Source organism: Gallus gallus, chromosome 7, assembly GCF_016699485.2.
Source record: "Gallus gallus isolate bGalGal1 chromosome 7, bGalGal1.mat.broiler.GRCg7b, whole genome shotgun sequence".
NCBI lineage: Eukaryota > Metazoa > Chordata > Aves > Galliformes > Phasianidae > Gallus > Gallus gallus.
Window position 1 is genome coordinate 57,433 of NC_052538.1, and position 17,626 is coordinate 75,058.

Here is a 17,626-nt window from a genome sequence, read left to right on the forward strand (position 1 = left end):
GAACTCCCTCGGCTGAAACGCGGCTTTTGAATGCGGGCGGAGGGGCGGAGCCAATGACGTCACAAACGGAAGGCGGGGCAGACGACCCGAAAGGGCGGCCGGGGGTGGGGCCGACGTGCAGAGACATGCCCGTACGGGACACGGCGATACAGCTTAAAGGGGCCAAACGATGACACAACAGCAGGCGGGGACCAACAATGGGGGCGAAGCACTGATGGAGACGAGGGGGAGTGTCAACTGCGGGGGGGCCAGAGGAGAGGGGAGCTGCAGCAACGCCTACGGGTGCGATGGCAAGAACGCTGACAGCGACGCCACAAAGATGGCAGGGGTGCGGGGATGGCAGGTGGGAGGTGGCTGGACAGCAGCAAAAGACCGAGGACCCACCACGACGACGATCAGCAGCCGATGCCAACAGGGGCAGGGTACCGTTCCAGGACTTTCAAAAGACACGATGGAAAAACTGTTGGTCAACCCCACCACAACTTGCCACTGTGAACAACACCAATGCCAAAGCTCTGTGGTGTATTCCAAGCACAAAGCAAAACTCCTACACATGTCCACTGCCTTCAAAGATCTAAAATATTGGCATTATACTCTAGGATATCTCAAACACTGCCATAAACACTCAGTACTCTCTACAGACATAACAACACCAGGTTCAGCAAGCATTGGCTGCCAGACCGCAAAACACTCACAGACCTGCTCATTATTCTCCATGGCACATAAAGCCTGTGCACTATGCTGAACATTGCTACCACAATTCTCACTTAACTCTAAAATACCCAAACCTTGTGCCACACCCACTGGCCACGTTGGGCAGCCTCGCTAGCAGACATGGTACCCTAGAGATGTCCCAGGTCAAGCACTGCAAACCTTAAGAAAATAGTCACAGCCCACAAGATCCACTAGCTGGGGACCCCACTCACAGGATAGCTGTTGAAACTCGATGACGTGTCAAATCCCTTTCAAGCCTGAACAATCCAGGATTCTAAGATGCAATAATTCTGCATGTAGTCTACCTAAACTTCAGCAAAGCCTTTGACAAGGTCTCCCACGATATGCTCCAGCAGAAACAGGCTGCCCGTGGCCTGCACGGGCATACTCTTCTTGGAGTAAGGAACATGCTACACAACTGTGCCTCACAGATAGTACTTAATGGAGTTAACTCCAGCTGGTGACCTGTTACAACTGCTGTTCCCCAGGGGCTGGTACTAAGGCCCATCTTGTTTAACGTCTTTACTGAGGACCTACATGAGGAGACTGAATATACCCTGAGTGTACATATAACACCAACTTCAGAGGTAGTACAGATCTGCTTGACAGTAAGGAGGCCCTTCAGACAGATCTAGATAAGCTGCATTACTGGGCTGAATAGAAGGGGATGACATTCAACGAGGCCAAGTGCCGGATCCTGCACTTTGGCCTCAATCACCCCATACAGCTCTATACACTTCTATCAGATTGGCTACATAACTGTGAAGACAAAATGGACCTGCAGGTGATGCCTGATGCTTGCCTGAACATGAGCCAACAGTGTGCCTGGGAGGCAAAGAGGGCCAGTGCCATTGTGGCCTGCATGAGAAATAGTGTGGTGATCAGGAGAGGGGACATACTGCACCAGGGAAGGTTCAGGCTGAACGTTAGCAAATACTTCTGCTCTGAAAGGGTGGTCAGTCACTGGAATGGGCTGCCCGGAGAGGTGGTGGAGTCACCGACTCTGGAGGTGTTCAACGAACACTGGGACATTGTGTTGAGGGACATGGTTTAATGAGAACTATTGGTGATGGGTGGATGGTTGGACTGGGTGATCCTGTGGATCTTTTCGAACCTTGGTGATTCTATGACTCTGTGATAAACCTATCCCGATGCTGCTTAGTTGACACCTGAACCACAGTGTTTGCTTCTTGGCACCTCGTTCCAAGAAAAACATTGAGGCCCAAGAACATGTCTACAGAAGGGCAACACTGGTGAGGGATCCGTAGCACAGATTTTAGGAGGAGCGACTAAGGGAGCTGCAAAATGCAGCATCTGATGCACAGACTCAGACATCAATGGTTGAAATAATTTATTACAATTTCTGACATAACTTACATACACTCACAAGTTTCCTTTTCCAGTTTTCTAATGCACCCTTACAACTTTCCCCTGCACCTGTACATATCAACACAGTATTCTACAAATGCTCCTGAACCATGTATGCAGGCGCTTGTCCAGGCACAGCCATGAGCCGTTCCTCTTCTTTTTTGTCTTCTTCTAGACATCGTTGGCTCGCATACTGTTTATGTTGCTCCACAGCTGCTGCTCCAAATAGATGTTTTTGTATTCCCACACTGATTGCTTACTCTCGAGAAGAGGACGCTCAGGACACACTGCGCCACACTCTACAGCTCCCTGAAGTTAGGTTGTGATGAGGAGGGCTTTGGTCTCTTCTACCAGGAAACAAACAGTAATACAGGAAACAGCCACAAATTTCACCACGTGAGATATCATTACACGTAAGTAAAAATGTATTCTCTCACAGAGCAGTCATGCACAGGAATAGCCTGCCTGAGGAGCTGCTGAACTCTCTGTCCAAGGTAGTGCTCAATAGACAGCTTGATGACGACTACAAGATATGGCTAAGTACCACATGGTAGTAATGCGTTGGCAGCACATTTGAACTACATACTCTTGTAGATCCTTCCAAACCTTGTGATTCCATAATATTACAATTCTGTACATACTCTAACACAAAACCACAAAACCACAAATCATCAGGGATTGGAAAGCACCTTCAAAGAACATCTACGCCAATGCCTGAGCGGGAGCAGGAATCCAAACGGGCTATTAATATCTGCAGAGAAGAACACCCTACAACCTCTCTTTACAGCCTGTACCTGTGTTCTCTCACACTCACAGTAAAGAAGATGGATCTCAAATTTTAAGCAGAACCTGCTCTGTTCAATCCAGCACCCATTACTGCTGCTCATATCACCAAATGTCACTGACAACAGCCTTCCTCAATTCTACTCACACCCAACCTAGCTGTATTTATATACACAAATAACATCACACCCCAGTCGCCTTGAACCTAAAAACTACACGGAGAGCAGAAACACTCTGAACCTACAAATCACCCCCCTTCTAATACACCACGGAATGCCATTAGCCTTCTAGGCCACGAGCGCACAGTACTGGCTCATGTTCCTCCTCCTGTTCTCCAAGAAGCCCAGGTCCCTTTCACCCATACTGCGCTCCAATGGGGCGCTCCCCAACCTATAACGGTTCCTACGGTTCTTCCCACATGCAACGCTCTACTATTGCCCTTAGTGTACTTCATGAAATTCCATCCCACCCAACTCTCCTGAGAGTCTAGATCACCCAATATGTCAACAAAGCCTTCTGGCTTCTCAGGCACTCCTTGCAATTTTCTGTCATCAGCATTCCTGACCTTGCTCTATTCCCTCATCCAACTCATTAATGAATATAGTAAATAGCACCAGTCCCATTACCTATCCCCAAGGGACACCGCTAGACACAAGGTGCCAAATAGACTCTGTCTCATGTGCCAGAACTCTCTGGCTTCTTCCCTTCAGCGGCTTCGCGATACACCTTGCTGTCCAATCATCCAGACCATGCTTCCGTAGTCTACCTGCAAACGTGCTGTGTGAGACGGTGATAAGTCCTTCACTGAAATCAATATAGCCACATGCACTGCTTCACCATGAGCTCTCCAGCACATGACATCATCATAAAAAGCTATCAGGTTCATCTAAAAGGACTTCCTGTCACTGAAGCCGTGCTGACTGCATCTAAAAACACTCTTACTCTCAATACGCATGATGCTCTGTGTCAGAGTATCGCCCCACAAAACTCCCTCAGTGTACCTTAGGACTCCACACGGAGTTCCACATGATTGGAAACACTTCTCACAGCCAGCATGTATAATCTGGCAAAACAGGCCCCAAGCCGATAGGGTCTTTGTGGTGCACATACTCATTCATAGCCCAAAACACTAATTGAACACCTCCTGGAAGGTGGGGCCAACGCAAAACAGCTCAGGTGCAATCAATATGACTCAATGACAGGAAGGGGCGGAGCCAAGACCCACCCCCTCCCAAACCGCATTTAAGAGCCAGATGTGCAGGGGAGTGCATTTTCCTGGAGATCCCTGCCAACCTATGACCTTCCAAAGGTAAACATATTCTCTTTTGTTTCTATAGCCACAGGTCCAGGGCTTCGCCTTATTCTTATTCAATGCAAATTGTGACAATGTTGTCGGGCTGTCATTACTATGATTTTTATCAAGTTCATGTAATCTACCTAGACTTCAGCAAAGCCTTTGATGCTGTCTCCCACAGTATTCTCCTGCACTATTGTCCTGCAGAAGCTGGCAGCCCGTGGCTTGGACAGGTACACTCTCAGATGGATAAAGAGCTGCCTGGAGGGCTGGACCCAGAGACTGGTGGTGAATAGAGTTAATCCAGCTGGCAACCAGTCACGAGTGGTGTTCCCCAGGGGTCGGTGCTGGCGCCTGTCCTCTTCGATATCTTTATTGATGACCGGGGTGAGGGCATTGAGTGCACCCTCAGTAAGTTTGCAGATGACACCAAGCTGGCTGGAAGTGTCGATCTGCCTGGGAGTAGTGAGGCCCTACAGAGGGATCTGGACAGGCTGGATAGATGGGCTAAAGCCAATGGGATGAGGTTCAACAAGACCAAATGCCAGGTCCTGCACTTTGGTCGCAACAACCCCAGGCAACGCTGCAGGCTTGGGGCAGAGTGGCTGGAAGACTGTGTAGAAGATTTGGACCTGGAGGTACTGATTGACGCTTGACTGAACATGAGCCAGGAGTGTGCCCAGGTGGCCAAGAAGGCCAATGGCATCCTGGCTTGTATCGGAAATAGTGTGGCCAGCAGGAAGAGGGAAGTAATTGTCCCCCTGTACTCAGCACTGGTGAGGCCGCACCTCGAGTACTGTGTCCAGTTTTTGGTCCCTCACTGTAAGAAAGACATCGAGGCCCTGGAGCATGTCCAGTTTTGGGCAACAAAGCTGGTGAGGGGTCTGGAGCACAGGCCTTATGAGGAGTGGCTGAAGGAGCTGGGATTGTTCAGTCTGGAGAAGAGGACGCTCAGGGGAGACCTTATTTCTCTCTATAACTGCCTGAAGGGAGGTTGTTGTGAGCTGGGGGTCGGCCTCTTCTGTAACAGTGATAGGACTAGAGGGAATGGCTTCAAGCTGCACCAGGGAAGGTTCACGCTGGATGTTAGGAAATACTACTTCTCTGAAAGGATGGTCAGTCACTGGAATGGGCTGCCCGGAGAGGTGGTGGAGTCACCGACCCTGAAGGTGTTCAAGGAACTTTTGGATGTTGTGTTGAGAGATGTGGTTTAGTGAGAACCATTGGTGATGGGCGAACGGCTGGACTGGGTGATCCTGTGGGTCTTTTCCAACCTCTGTGATTCTATGATTCTATGATCATCTTAGACCATTGCACTTTTTCTTCAGCACCAGACATGCCTTTGTTCACATGCCTTGTGAGCCAAAATATGTTTTCTTTTATTCAAACTATAGCAGACATAACACCCTTTGCCAACAGACCCTCTAAAATTTGATCGTGCAATGTTTTACCCAGGGCAAAGAACAGTAAGCCAAAAATTTGGATGACAAAGCAAACACTTACAGGCTGCAGAATGGAAATGGAGGCAAGATGTCACAGAGTTATCTGGATAAATCTATGCCCGTTACAGGGGGGCAGTAGGCCTGTGAGCCCCCTGGCTCCCAAAAAATGGGAAGGGAAAAGGGAAGGGGGTGAGGGAATGGGAGTTGGGCTCAGAGAGGGAGAAAAAAGAATGGAGCAGTGGCAACAATCTAAGGAGGAAAACTTATTTTACTAACTATGATATCAGAATGCAAGATAACACAATATAATACAATCTAATTGAAAGTAAGAAAGTAATAAATCAAATGAAATAAGAGAGAGAAAGTTTCCAAAACCGAAAGGCCTACTTGAATGAAGGCGCACGGCTTGGAAGCACACCCACCCCTCTGCCTGGCAGCCAGAGAGAGCGTGCGCTGAAAAAAACAGCAACCAGATCCCGTGACTTCTGTGATGCATCTTCCTTCTCTGATCGTGAGGGTCTCTGGGATATGTAGTTCTTCTCTTTTGAGGAGCAGGTATCTGGAAGGTTGTCAATCCACGGAACTGGAATATTAACTCTTTAATTACCCGTACTGTCCATAATGTTATGATGTGGAATACCAATAGCAAAATTACAAAACCATGACACAAGAAAATAAACAAACAAACAAACAAAGAGACATGACAGTATCAAAGGAGAGCAGAAAGGAATAGAGATAATGAAAAACTTGACATGCAGCAGGAAATAAATGCATACATACAAAACAAAACAAACAAACAAACAAACCACGTGAGCACTGCACAGAGATCAAAAAAGAAGAGATGAACACTTCCATGATGTGGAAAAAAGAAGACATGAACACTTCCATGATGTACCGCTGAGAAGTCAAACTCCGGCACTAACTCAAATGCTCTCTCACGGCCTCTGCAGAAATACTGAAGAAGGACATTGAACAGATTGGAGTAAGTCAACAAGATGTTTTCCACCTGTATGGTAACTCCGAAATCACTGCCCAAACCCTGAGAAAAAAACAACAGATAAACCCTGGCAGTGCATGTGCACGCAACTCATATGTGTGATAGGAAGCCTGACTCGGGCCCTCTTACTCCTCATCTAACAGCTGACTGCCACTAATGACAGAACTCTTGCTGGACATACCTCATTTGTACATTTTTTCCCACAACACGATGTCTTCAGACAGCCAGCATGGCTTTACCAAGGACAGATCTTGCCTGACTAATCTGGTGGCCTCATATGATGTAGCCATGGCATGGCTGGTTACAGGAACAGCAATGCGTGCCATATACCTGCACTTCTGCGAAACCTATGACTTGGTCAGGCACCACATCCTGCTCTCTAAATTGAAGAGGTGTAGTTTTGAAGGATGGACTGGTCAATGAATGAGAAACGGGTTGGCTGAACGCAGCCAAAGGGCAATGATTAATGGTTATGCATCAGGGGGGAGGCTGATCACAAGTGGTGTGCCTCAGGGGTTGGTCTCATGACCAGTACTCTTCAACATCATCATCAGTGACACAGATGATGGCATCGAGTGCACCCTGAGCAACTTTGCAGATAACCCCAGCCTGACCGGTGAAATCGATATGCTGGAAAAGATTTAGAAAAAGGAGAAGAAGGAAAAGGAAAAGATCTAGAAAAAAGGAAGATAAGAATTAGAAAAAGAATGAGACAAAGATAAGGAATTAGACAAAGAAATTGGAATAGAAAGAATTAGAAAAAGGGCAAGGAATAAGGGCGTGGAAAAAGGATTGGAATTGGAAAGACATTAGAATTAGAAAAAAAATACAAAATTAGAAAAATGAGAAATAGCAAGTAGAAAAAGAAAAAGAAGCAGAAATAGAAGAGGAAAAGGGAAAAGAGAATCAGGGAAAAAAGGACAAAAGGAGAAAGAAATAGAATTAGAGAATGAAACAGAACTCGAATTAGAAGAAGTAAAAGAATTAGAATGAGAGCATAAGAAACACATTTAGAAAATCAATTAGAAAAAGGAAAGGAAAAAGAACTGGAAAAGGAAAAAGAAAAAGATTAGAAAAAGAACTGAAAAAGAAAAAGAGCTGGAAAAATAAAAAGGAAAATAAATAACAAAAAGAATTAGAAAAATGACAAGCATCAGAATTAGAAAATTAATTAGAAAAAAATTACAGGAAAAAATAGAAAATTAATTACAACAAGAAAAAGAATTTGAATTGGAAAAAAAGAACTGGAAAGAGAACTGGAAAGAGATTTAGAAGAAGAAAAAGAATTACAAAAACAATGAGAGAAAGAATAAGAGTTAGAAGATTAGGAATTAGAGATGGGACCTGCAGAATGGGACCTAGAGAAGTGGGACCATGTGAAACTAATGAGGTTCCATAAGGCCAAATGCAGGGCACTGCATGTAGAGCAATCTCAGATATTTAGACAAACAGGACAAGATCTCCTTGACAGCAGCCCTGCAGAGAAGGAGCTGGTGGATGGCAAGCTGGACAGGAAGCAGCAATACACTCTCGCAGCCAAAAAGACCAACCGTTTTCTGGATGGCATTAAAAAACAGCTGGCCAGCAGACAGCGAGAGGTGATTGTCCCCTTCTACTCAGCTCTTGCAAGGCCCTATCTGAAATACGGCATCCAGTCCTGCAGCCCCCACTACAGGAAGGATGAGGACCTCTTGAAGTGGGTAGAGAGGAGAACAACTAAGATGATCAGAACTCTGACCGCCTCTCCTATAAGGAAAGGCTGACAATATGGGCCTTGATTAGCTTGCAGACAAGAAAGCTCTGATGAGACCTCACAGTGGCCTTCTGGAACCTGAAGGGAGCATATAAACAGTAGGGGGGAACAGCTGTTTTCAAGGGAAGATATCGATAGAACAAGTGAGAATGCTTTTAAACCGAGACAGGGGAGGTTTATGTTAGATATTATGAGGAAATTTTGCACACGGAAGGCAGTGAAGCACTGAAACAGGTTGCCCAAGGAGGTTGTGGACGCCCCATCCCTGGAGGCATTCAAGGCCAGGCTGGATGTGGCTCTGGGCAGCCTGTTCTAGTGATTGACAATCCTGCACATAGTGCAGGCATTGAAACTAGATGACCATTGTGCTTCCTTTCAACCCAGGCCATTCCATGATTCTGTGACTCTACAATTCACAGACAAACGACCAGCCTTATTTTTCTAACATTTCCTCACAGCACTGGCACCACTGCTGTTACACTAGCAGGAGAGGACCTCCAGATAAGGAATATGAAACATCATCAAAGAACAGAGTAGAGAAGAAAAAAAGAGAAACTATCTCATTACAGGAGCAGCTGTGCTGTCCAGAAATCAAACTATAACCACAGAGTACTGATAAAGCACAAACGTTTATCCAGGACTGTCCACACAACAAATGCAAAGGGAATATTCCCACCCAGCCCATGTACAAGAAAGGCACAAACAAAATAAACAAGCTGCTCACGTCAGTATTACATGGCCAAGAAAATGTTGCGTTATTACAGTGAGTCCCCCAAAGGATTGTCTTTTTATATTCCCCCCCTGCCCCAACACTCAGCTCTTTTGCACATCTCTCGGTGATCTATAGTGGTCTTGTAAAGAACATCGTACGTCTCTCTCGCTGTGTACTCCTTGAGCTCGGTCGAGATGGAAGACACTTGACTTGGTCTAGCCAGTCATCGGCTACAACTCCATCGACCAATCTGCTGCTTGTTAGTTCATGTGTGGTTTTACTGTCTGACCTGGCATTCCAGAGGTAGGACAACTAACAATATTATTTGCAAAAACAGGAGGCCCGCTGTTGGTACAAACTGTCTGAGTCTGCAGAAAAACATCTGTTATTGCCAGCCAAAATGTGGCTTAGCAAGGTCAAACCCGTAGCTGCTGATTCAGCACCAGACGAAAGCACACAACTTACAACCTAAGTTATTTCCCTTAATTCACCAGTAAAGAAGGCGGCCGCGCGGACAAAGAGGTACTCAAACGCTTCTATTGTCCAGAAGAACAATAAAAAAAGGAACAGACCCTAATAAACTGCTTACAATAAGATTGCGAGACTAGGTAAAGAACAACCAAAATGTCACACTTGTATGATTTCTGCTTATCGCTATTCCATAACATAACGTCATAAAATGCACTGTAAGTTAAACACTTAATGCTCCGGTTCCATGGACTGTGGATAGTTCCACATACGTGGTTCTCAGAACACAAGAAGAACTACATGCTTCATATCGCAGAAGACCGAGTGTTATATTGCTTTCCATTTTCCATTCTCGGTTAAACATAAAACTGCTAGCATATCACAAGACATCCTCTTTTCCCTGCTGCTCAGCTCACTTGCACGGCTCACTTCATTGTTACAGTAACACCTTTGGTTTTTCACAAACTCTCTTATTTCTTATGACTGATAAGCTTCTATTCTAATTGGATGGTATTGTATTGTAACATGCTCAGTAACCTTGCATTGCAATACAGTATTCAGTAATTGACCTTCTGGATACTCATGCTTCCGAACACTCACTCAGTCCTCGTATTCTCACTGTAACCAACCTGGTACAGAAATACTGATTGCAACCAAAAATGATCTACCTACATGATAAATCCAGCACTGAAGCCTACAATTAGCAACTCCGATATCTCACAACCTTTGCAAAAACAGGCACCTTTTCTGGCCCTGGGATACCTCACAAGGAAGAAGAATGCTCTAAAAAACAACCGTTTGACCATCCTGCTTCTGTGGCCCAGCAGACTGTATGGGCCCTTGCTGCGAGGACCAGCTGATTTGCTGTAAGGCATACTACCTTGGCCTGCTGGAAAACAAACGGCTCCGGCACCGCTGCAGATTGTTTCACTGACTGCCACGTCCCCTTGGCAATCTGGCTTCCAAAGATGACTTCTACAGGAGAGAAAAATCACACTGTCCCTGACAGTCAAGACAACTGAAGCAATAAACTTCTAAAACAATAGGTACAAAAGGTGCTAAGGGAAAAACTACCCTGCCATGGTCTAGGAAACAAGAACGCTGCTGCTCAATGCACTGCCATGTAAACAGCTCGGTGGAATTGGACTTGTCCCGGTTTTAACCAAAGTGGCCGTTTCCCTGACAAGGCCCTGGGGGGCAGCAGCAAATGGCTCGCAACATCTGTTCTGATGACCATCTTTCCCCTAAACGCATGCAGGCAGAAATGACCTGAGATGCCAGAAGCTAATAAAAAGCTCTTTGACATTCTACAACAGCTGGACATCTGTAAGACAACCAAAAGAAAATAAATGCAATGCTACGTCTGGGTACTCACAAACATCCACCCACCTGTCACCAAATTTTGGATCCAGGGCACTAAGGTGAATCAATAAATGGTTGGATAGAAACCGAACAGCACACTTCTGTTAGCTTTAAGGCAGGAAGTCTTTATTAGCAATTCCAGAAAGCACGGAGGATATTTCCAGCATAACAGCTTCAAAGATGACACAATTCAGACTCCATGCTAGTTCTGCAGATACTGCATGCTCAGCAGTAACACACAAGATGATAAACACAGACAGACCCCCCCCATGTCCCTATGCTCTCCGAGACGGATACTAAAGATTTCCAGTCTTCTATTCCAGGCTCGCTTCTACTCCATATGATTCTTTGAGCATCATGACAGTCAATCCAGCAGCCTTCAACTTCATCCAGGCATCTTCCTAAATCACCCTCTATAAAAGCTTTCTTCATTCACAAATGCTCAATAGCAGAATGCCAGGTATAAGCCCTGCGTTCGTACCAAAATCGTAACGTAGACACACTCACTCAACAGGCATTTTTATTACAACGTAAGATGCAACAAGAAATCTCCTAACTCGCACAGCCAGGATAACAATGGTTACATATTTTAAAACATAACATACAAACATTAATTACATTGCAAGAAAGATGGGTGGAATTCCAAGACATTATTAACTCATTGCCCCACCCTACAGTCATGGTCCTAAAGAAGCAGCGCAGTTCTCTGGACAGCGTTGGATGAAGGTGATCAGCATATCTCGCTGAGAGCTTCCAACTTCAGAAGGTCAGGCTTGCATTGTGTTGCAATGGCAACTTCGCTTCTTTATGCTCAGCAATGGCAGCTCTGCCTCCTTATGTTCACGGGACTGCATATTGAGTTACAAAGAGGAACTCCGCTGACCTTCAATGGACCTTCCATTGTGTCATCAGCTCTGCTTCCTTATCTTCCTTGTACTCACGGACCTCATGTTCCACCACTTTCTGTGTTCCTTCCCAACTTGGCACATACTATAAGGTCCAGATTTATACTTTCCTTGATACAATCCACCCTTTTCTATAGCTTTTCACCCTTTTCAGTATAGCTGCATAGCTCTTAAAAATCCTCATGGTGACTCTATGCAACTGTAGATACTTCTGTGAGGCATCAGATAACCTGCTGTGCATGTCCCAGTCCAATTCAATGGGAGAATTTCACATGCATATCTATTTCCACACATCCACCAATACCCAAAGGGGAACTGACAGCGTTTTTTGCCTATGCTTCATTGATGCAGTCCCCATGCCCGCTATAGCTAATATAGCTTTATCTCCAGATCGCACTGTATTGTTAGTGGCCCTAGAATCACGGTACCTGCCTTGCTGCCATCGAGCAGTCTCATTATATCTCGTAAGCATCCCAAAACTACATATTCCCAACAACACCCTACACCTGACAGGTTCCTGCACCCAAAGTTTATATGATTTGCACTGTTGCCATTCCTGTCTATGAAAACGGTTCAGGTATTAGTAATAATGACAAAAATCAACTCAACGACCTTACTCTGATTTTCATCCACGCATTTACAATTTCCACCATTTTCCATCTGATTTGTTACATAATCCAGTATTGTCCAATTTAGTGCAACTGCTGTGTAAATTGGCACACTTCCTACACTTCTTGGGAGAGTCATACGAACCCAACAGTCTGAAACACTAAAACCTTCCTTCAGCAAGATTTTCAATTAGCTTTACATAGCTATTTTCCAGCCAAGCTAAAGCAACAGTTAAAACTATAGAAGACAGAAAAGTATTAAGACATTTATTTTCTTAAGATAAGTTTCAGAGCTCTCTTGGGGGTAGAGGTCCGCTGAAGTTTTGAGGCCTTGTTTGCCCTGCAGCGACGCGCCCATGAAAGCGGCTCCTAAATTCAGATTGCCAGGTGGGCATTGACAAATAGTCAAAATGGTCCTTCCCGCTTCAACGAGGACAGTGGATCTGAAAGAAACGTAATATACACATAACAGACTGGAAAAATATCATGTAACAATCCATCAAGGCCTCAGACACTACACCCCAAAACCGCTACTTCTATTCCCCAGATCTGCCTATGCAGGCTTACCAAACATTCAGTTAGTATTGAATGTGTGAAATTCACGAAAACAAAAAAGAAAGACTCTGCATGATGGCAAGAAATGCTGTTCAGCCATGAAGGAAAAACCAATCCAAAGTTTCATGTCAGCAAACCAAGGCACTGACAACCCACCACTACTTCAGAACCCTAAGCAATTTAGTGTGAGGACAAACGTGATGAGCGTGGGAAAAGCTGGACTTGGACTACTGTTGCCTTCTGCAACTGCAATGTTAACCTCCTGCGTTAGCCCTAGTGCGCACTGACCAATTACCTGATCAGGGCCAAATGACTGCAGACGTACACCAATATGATGAGCAGTAAAATGGCGTCTATTCACTACTAAGCACAGCTTAAGTAGACATATATAAGCTATTGTGCCCTGTCCTGATTCGTCTGTACCGGATATAACCCCTTACCTCAATTCCTTATTTGGCTCCTATTGTCTCCTCATTCCTTTGCCTTCTTATCTTGTTTACTTCATTAGCAAGGACGGTCTGTCTGAGCACAACAGCACCCTTTCACTATGCTTAGGGAGAGCTCTATCGCATACAGCATGTATCCCCGCAAAGCACCTATCCCCGCAAAGCACCTACTACAACAGACTACATTGGGGAATATTTGGAATTTGGGCCAAAGGGGACACAGAGTAATCACTTACCCCTTCCAAGCATCAGTGCACAACCATTGCACAAACACAGGAAGACATGTAAGCCCCATTGAATCCGGTAGTGGAGTCTCCAGTCCAACAAGAAAAGAAAAAACATTGGCATGTGGTACTGAACAACATGGGTTAGGATGAAATAAATATAATTCTAGACACCCCAAGTCATACAGGACACTCACACAATAGCTGTAGTGGAGCCTACATCTTCATTTTCCATCACACTTGGACAAAACATCAGTTTACATTTCACTCAGTGTATCTCCAAAGAGGCATTGACAGGCAACATGAAACACAAGAAAACAGAGAAGAATAACACTGCATAACAAGAAGACATATTACTGAACCTAAAAAGAAAGAACACCACCATGTTGACAGGGAGCAACAGAAGGCAGTGACATCCAGCAGTACTGCAGAGCCCTAAGCCAGATGGTGCGGGGACAGACTGGGCGAGTGTTGGTCAAGCTGGGGTTGGACTCCATCAGGGAACATTTGGACTCGGCAAGCAATGGCAGACGGCAAAGCACCAGGCAGCAAGGAGAGAAAAGGAATGTGCTGCCGATAGATGTGAGAGGCAGTGACAGCGGGGCGTCCCCCGCTTCAAGGGACACTTCTCCTGTCTCACCCAGGGCAGCCTCTCTCATTTCTTTTGCTTGGATTCTGAAGGCTTTGATCCGTTGGCACACCACGTCTGCCTGGCCAGAGCGAGACACGGAGGCCAAGGGGAGCTCCTGCTGGGAAATAAAGCATGGGAAAGGTGGTGTCAAGCAAGAGGCACACCCTTGGAAAGCCCAGGGAGCACAAACAACAACCAAGTCCATAAGACCTCTGCAAGCATGGGAACGACCTCAGGGGACACCAGAGCTTGCCAGACAGAGGAAGGAATAGATATTGGCGTCCACCTATGGGTGTGGATTCCTGCTAAGTCCACCAAGAGCCTCAGTAGAGTCCTTGCACTGCTCAGGAGGATCACAACGCTCCAGTGCCACCTGTTGGACACAAGAAAAAGTAACTAGAGATTACCTTCTAGTGAGGATGCAGGAATCACTCACCCCTTTCCAAGGATCAGGGCACATCCCACACTGCAATCAAGGAGGCAGGAAAGGCATCACCATCTGGTGGGTAAGTCTCCAATACTCGAAGAAAAGAAACTTTCATATTAGATTCTGAACCAAATGACTTACAAAAAAACAGAGATCAAGGTAGAAACCCCAAGTCATAAGACACACTCACCGCAAGCCTGTTTTGGAGTATACCACGTCATTTTCCACCTCACATAGTCAAACCTTACCAGAAGTCATTTGGTTTATTGCAGACCCAGGATGAACAAAAAACAAATCAGGAAAAAAAAAATATATAGTTATCATTAAAAAAAATATAGTTATCATTAAATTTGCTGGGCAGTTACATTTTGGTATGAGAATATTAAAAAAAAACAAAAAACAAACAAAAACCACATCACAAAAGCATGAAATGGTACAGAACCTAAAAATAAAATAACAAATCGAAGTACTCTGGGATCAGCAGAAGGCACGGAGATCCCATCAGAACAGGGGACCCTTACGACGGGCAAAGGAAGAACACCCGGTGACAGCACGGTGAGCACGAGCGACAACCAACACCAAGCCCATAGAACCTCCGCAAGCGTGGGAACGACCTCAGGGGTCAGCAGAGCTTGCCAGACACAGGAAGGAGCGGATCTTGGCGTCCATCTATGCGTGCGGGTTCCTGCTGCGTCCACCAGGAGCCTCACAGAGCCCTTGCAGCGCTCGGGAGGGTCACAGCTCTCACACTGACACCTGATGGACACAAGACAAGGTAAGTAGAGATCACCTTCGGATAATGAAATACAGCTCTCTTACCCCTTTTTAAGGATCAGGGCATGTCCAACGCCACAACCCGGGGAGGTCAGGAATGACAACGGCACCTGGTGCTGGAGTCTCCAGTCCTGGAAGGAAAGAAGAAACCTTCACGTTTGCTGCTGAACAACATGGGTTAGTAAGAAAGAGTGGGCATCCTACGAACCCCGAGTCATGCACAGCACTCACCAGCAGCCTGCTCTGGTGCCTACCTCTTCTCTTGGCATCACGCTTGGTCAACGCAGAGCCGTCTGCGTTTGGGTCACTGAAACTCCACCGAGGCGCCAACGGGCAACATGGAAGACAAGAAGAGAAACACTCCATAACCCGTAGCAAATGCTCTGGAACCCAAAAGGCAAAGAACAGAGCCATGCTGATTGGGAGCGACAGAAGACACCGATACCAGCAGTGCTGGGGAGCCCTAAGTCAGCTGGTGCGGGGACAAGACGGGGTGAGTGTTGGTCAAGCTGGAGTTGGACTCCATCAGGGAACATTTGGACTTGGCGAGCCCTGGGAGACGGCAAAGCGCCGGGCGGCAAGGAGAGAGAAGGAACGCGCTGCCCGTGGATGCGAGAGGCAGCGCCAGCGGGGCGTCCCCTGCTTCAAGGGACACTTCTCCTGTCTCACCCAGGGCAGCCTCTCTCCTCAGTTGTTCTTCTGCTCAGGGTCTGGACTCTGCGTACCGTTGGCACACCACGTCTGCCTGGCCAGAGCGAGACACGGAGGCCAAGGGGAGCTCCTGCTTGGAAAGTGAGGGCGGGAAAGATGGTGTCAAGTAAGGAGAACACCCTTGGAAAGCCCAGGGAGCACGAGTAGAAACTGACACCAATTCCGTCGAATGGCCAGAAGAGCAAAAACGCTCTCTGGGAGCAATAGCCCTTGCCAGACAAGATCAACTGTGGATGTCGGTGTGCAGCGTTGGCTGTGGCTTCCTGCTGTGTCCACCAAGGCCCTCAGGGGAGTCCTCACACCGCTTGAAAGGAGTCCTGGTGTCCAGAACCTTCTGCTCAACACTGAACCAAAAACAAGCAGGTCAGCATCAAGCAAAGAAACAACAACAACTCAGCCCTTCCCAAGCCTCAGCACTCACGCAGCCAAACAGCCAGAGCAACCCGCAGGCGCAGACCCTTCCCCTTCAGCTGCCAGCCTTTAAATGAGCTCAGGGTGGGCTCTGGCCCCTCCCTATCCCAGCCCACAGGGGAATTGCTTCCACCTGTGCTCCCTGGGCTGTTCACACCCCCACCAGGTGCTCCGTCACTGCCTCAGGCCCACACCTGACAGTTTAGAATCAGGAACACAAGCAGAATTAGAAACAGAAAGCGTATTGGAAAAAGAATTCAAATTGGAAAAAAATAGGTAATGAACTAGGAAGTGCAGAAGAAATAGAACTAGTAAAAGAATTGGCAAAAAATTGGAAAAGTATTTAGAAAAGGAAAAAGAATTGGAAAGAGAAAAAAGACATAGACAGGGAAAAAGAATTAGAAAAGTATTTAGAATAAGAAAGAGACAGAGAAAAAATATGAAAAAGAAATAGAAAACAGACAAGTAAAAGAATAAGAAATGGAACAAGGGGTTGGGAAAAAGAGAAAACAATAAAAAAGATAGTAAATAATAGGAAACAGAAGGGGAGTCAGAAAAGAAGAGGGGAAAAAATGAAAAAAAGAAAAAGAATGAGAAAAAAAAACAGAATTAGAAAATAATATTAAGGAAAGGGAAAAAAAAAAACCCAGAAAATAAAAAGTTAAAATTATTCATAAACCAAACAGAAATTAGGGGGTGAGGCTTGCACAGGGAGGAAGGCAAGGCCAATGTGCTTTAATTTGGTTATCATTAAATTTGCTGGGCAGTTACATTTTGGTATGAGAATATTAAAAAAAAAACAAAAAACAAACAAAAAAAAAACACTACACAAAAGCATGAAATGGTACAGAACCTAAAAATAAAATAACAAATCGAAGTACTCTGGGATCAGCAGAAGGCACGGAGATCCCATCAGAACAGGGGACCCCTACGACGGGCAAAGGAAGAACACCCGGTGACAGCACGGTGAGCACGAGCGACAACCAACACCAAGCCCATAGAACCTCCGCAAGCGTGGGAACGACCTCAGGGGTCAGCAGA

At 45.9% G+C, this 17,626-nt stretch overlaps 1 long non-coding RNA gene across 1 annotated transcript; it reads right to left on the reverse strand.

The window, feature by feature from the left end:
• Positions 1-11,025: 11,025 nt before the first annotated feature.
• LOC121111320 lies at positions 11,026-14,964 on the reverse strand. Its single transcript, XR_005861640.1, has 3 exons — positions 13,829-14,964; positions 13,644-13,720; positions 11,026-12,849 (listed from the first exon to the last, which is right to left on the reverse strand). It is a non-coding gene; the product is annotated as an uncharacterized LOC121111320 (long non-coding RNA).
• Between the last annotated feature and the right edge of the window lie 2,662 nt (positions 14,965-17,626).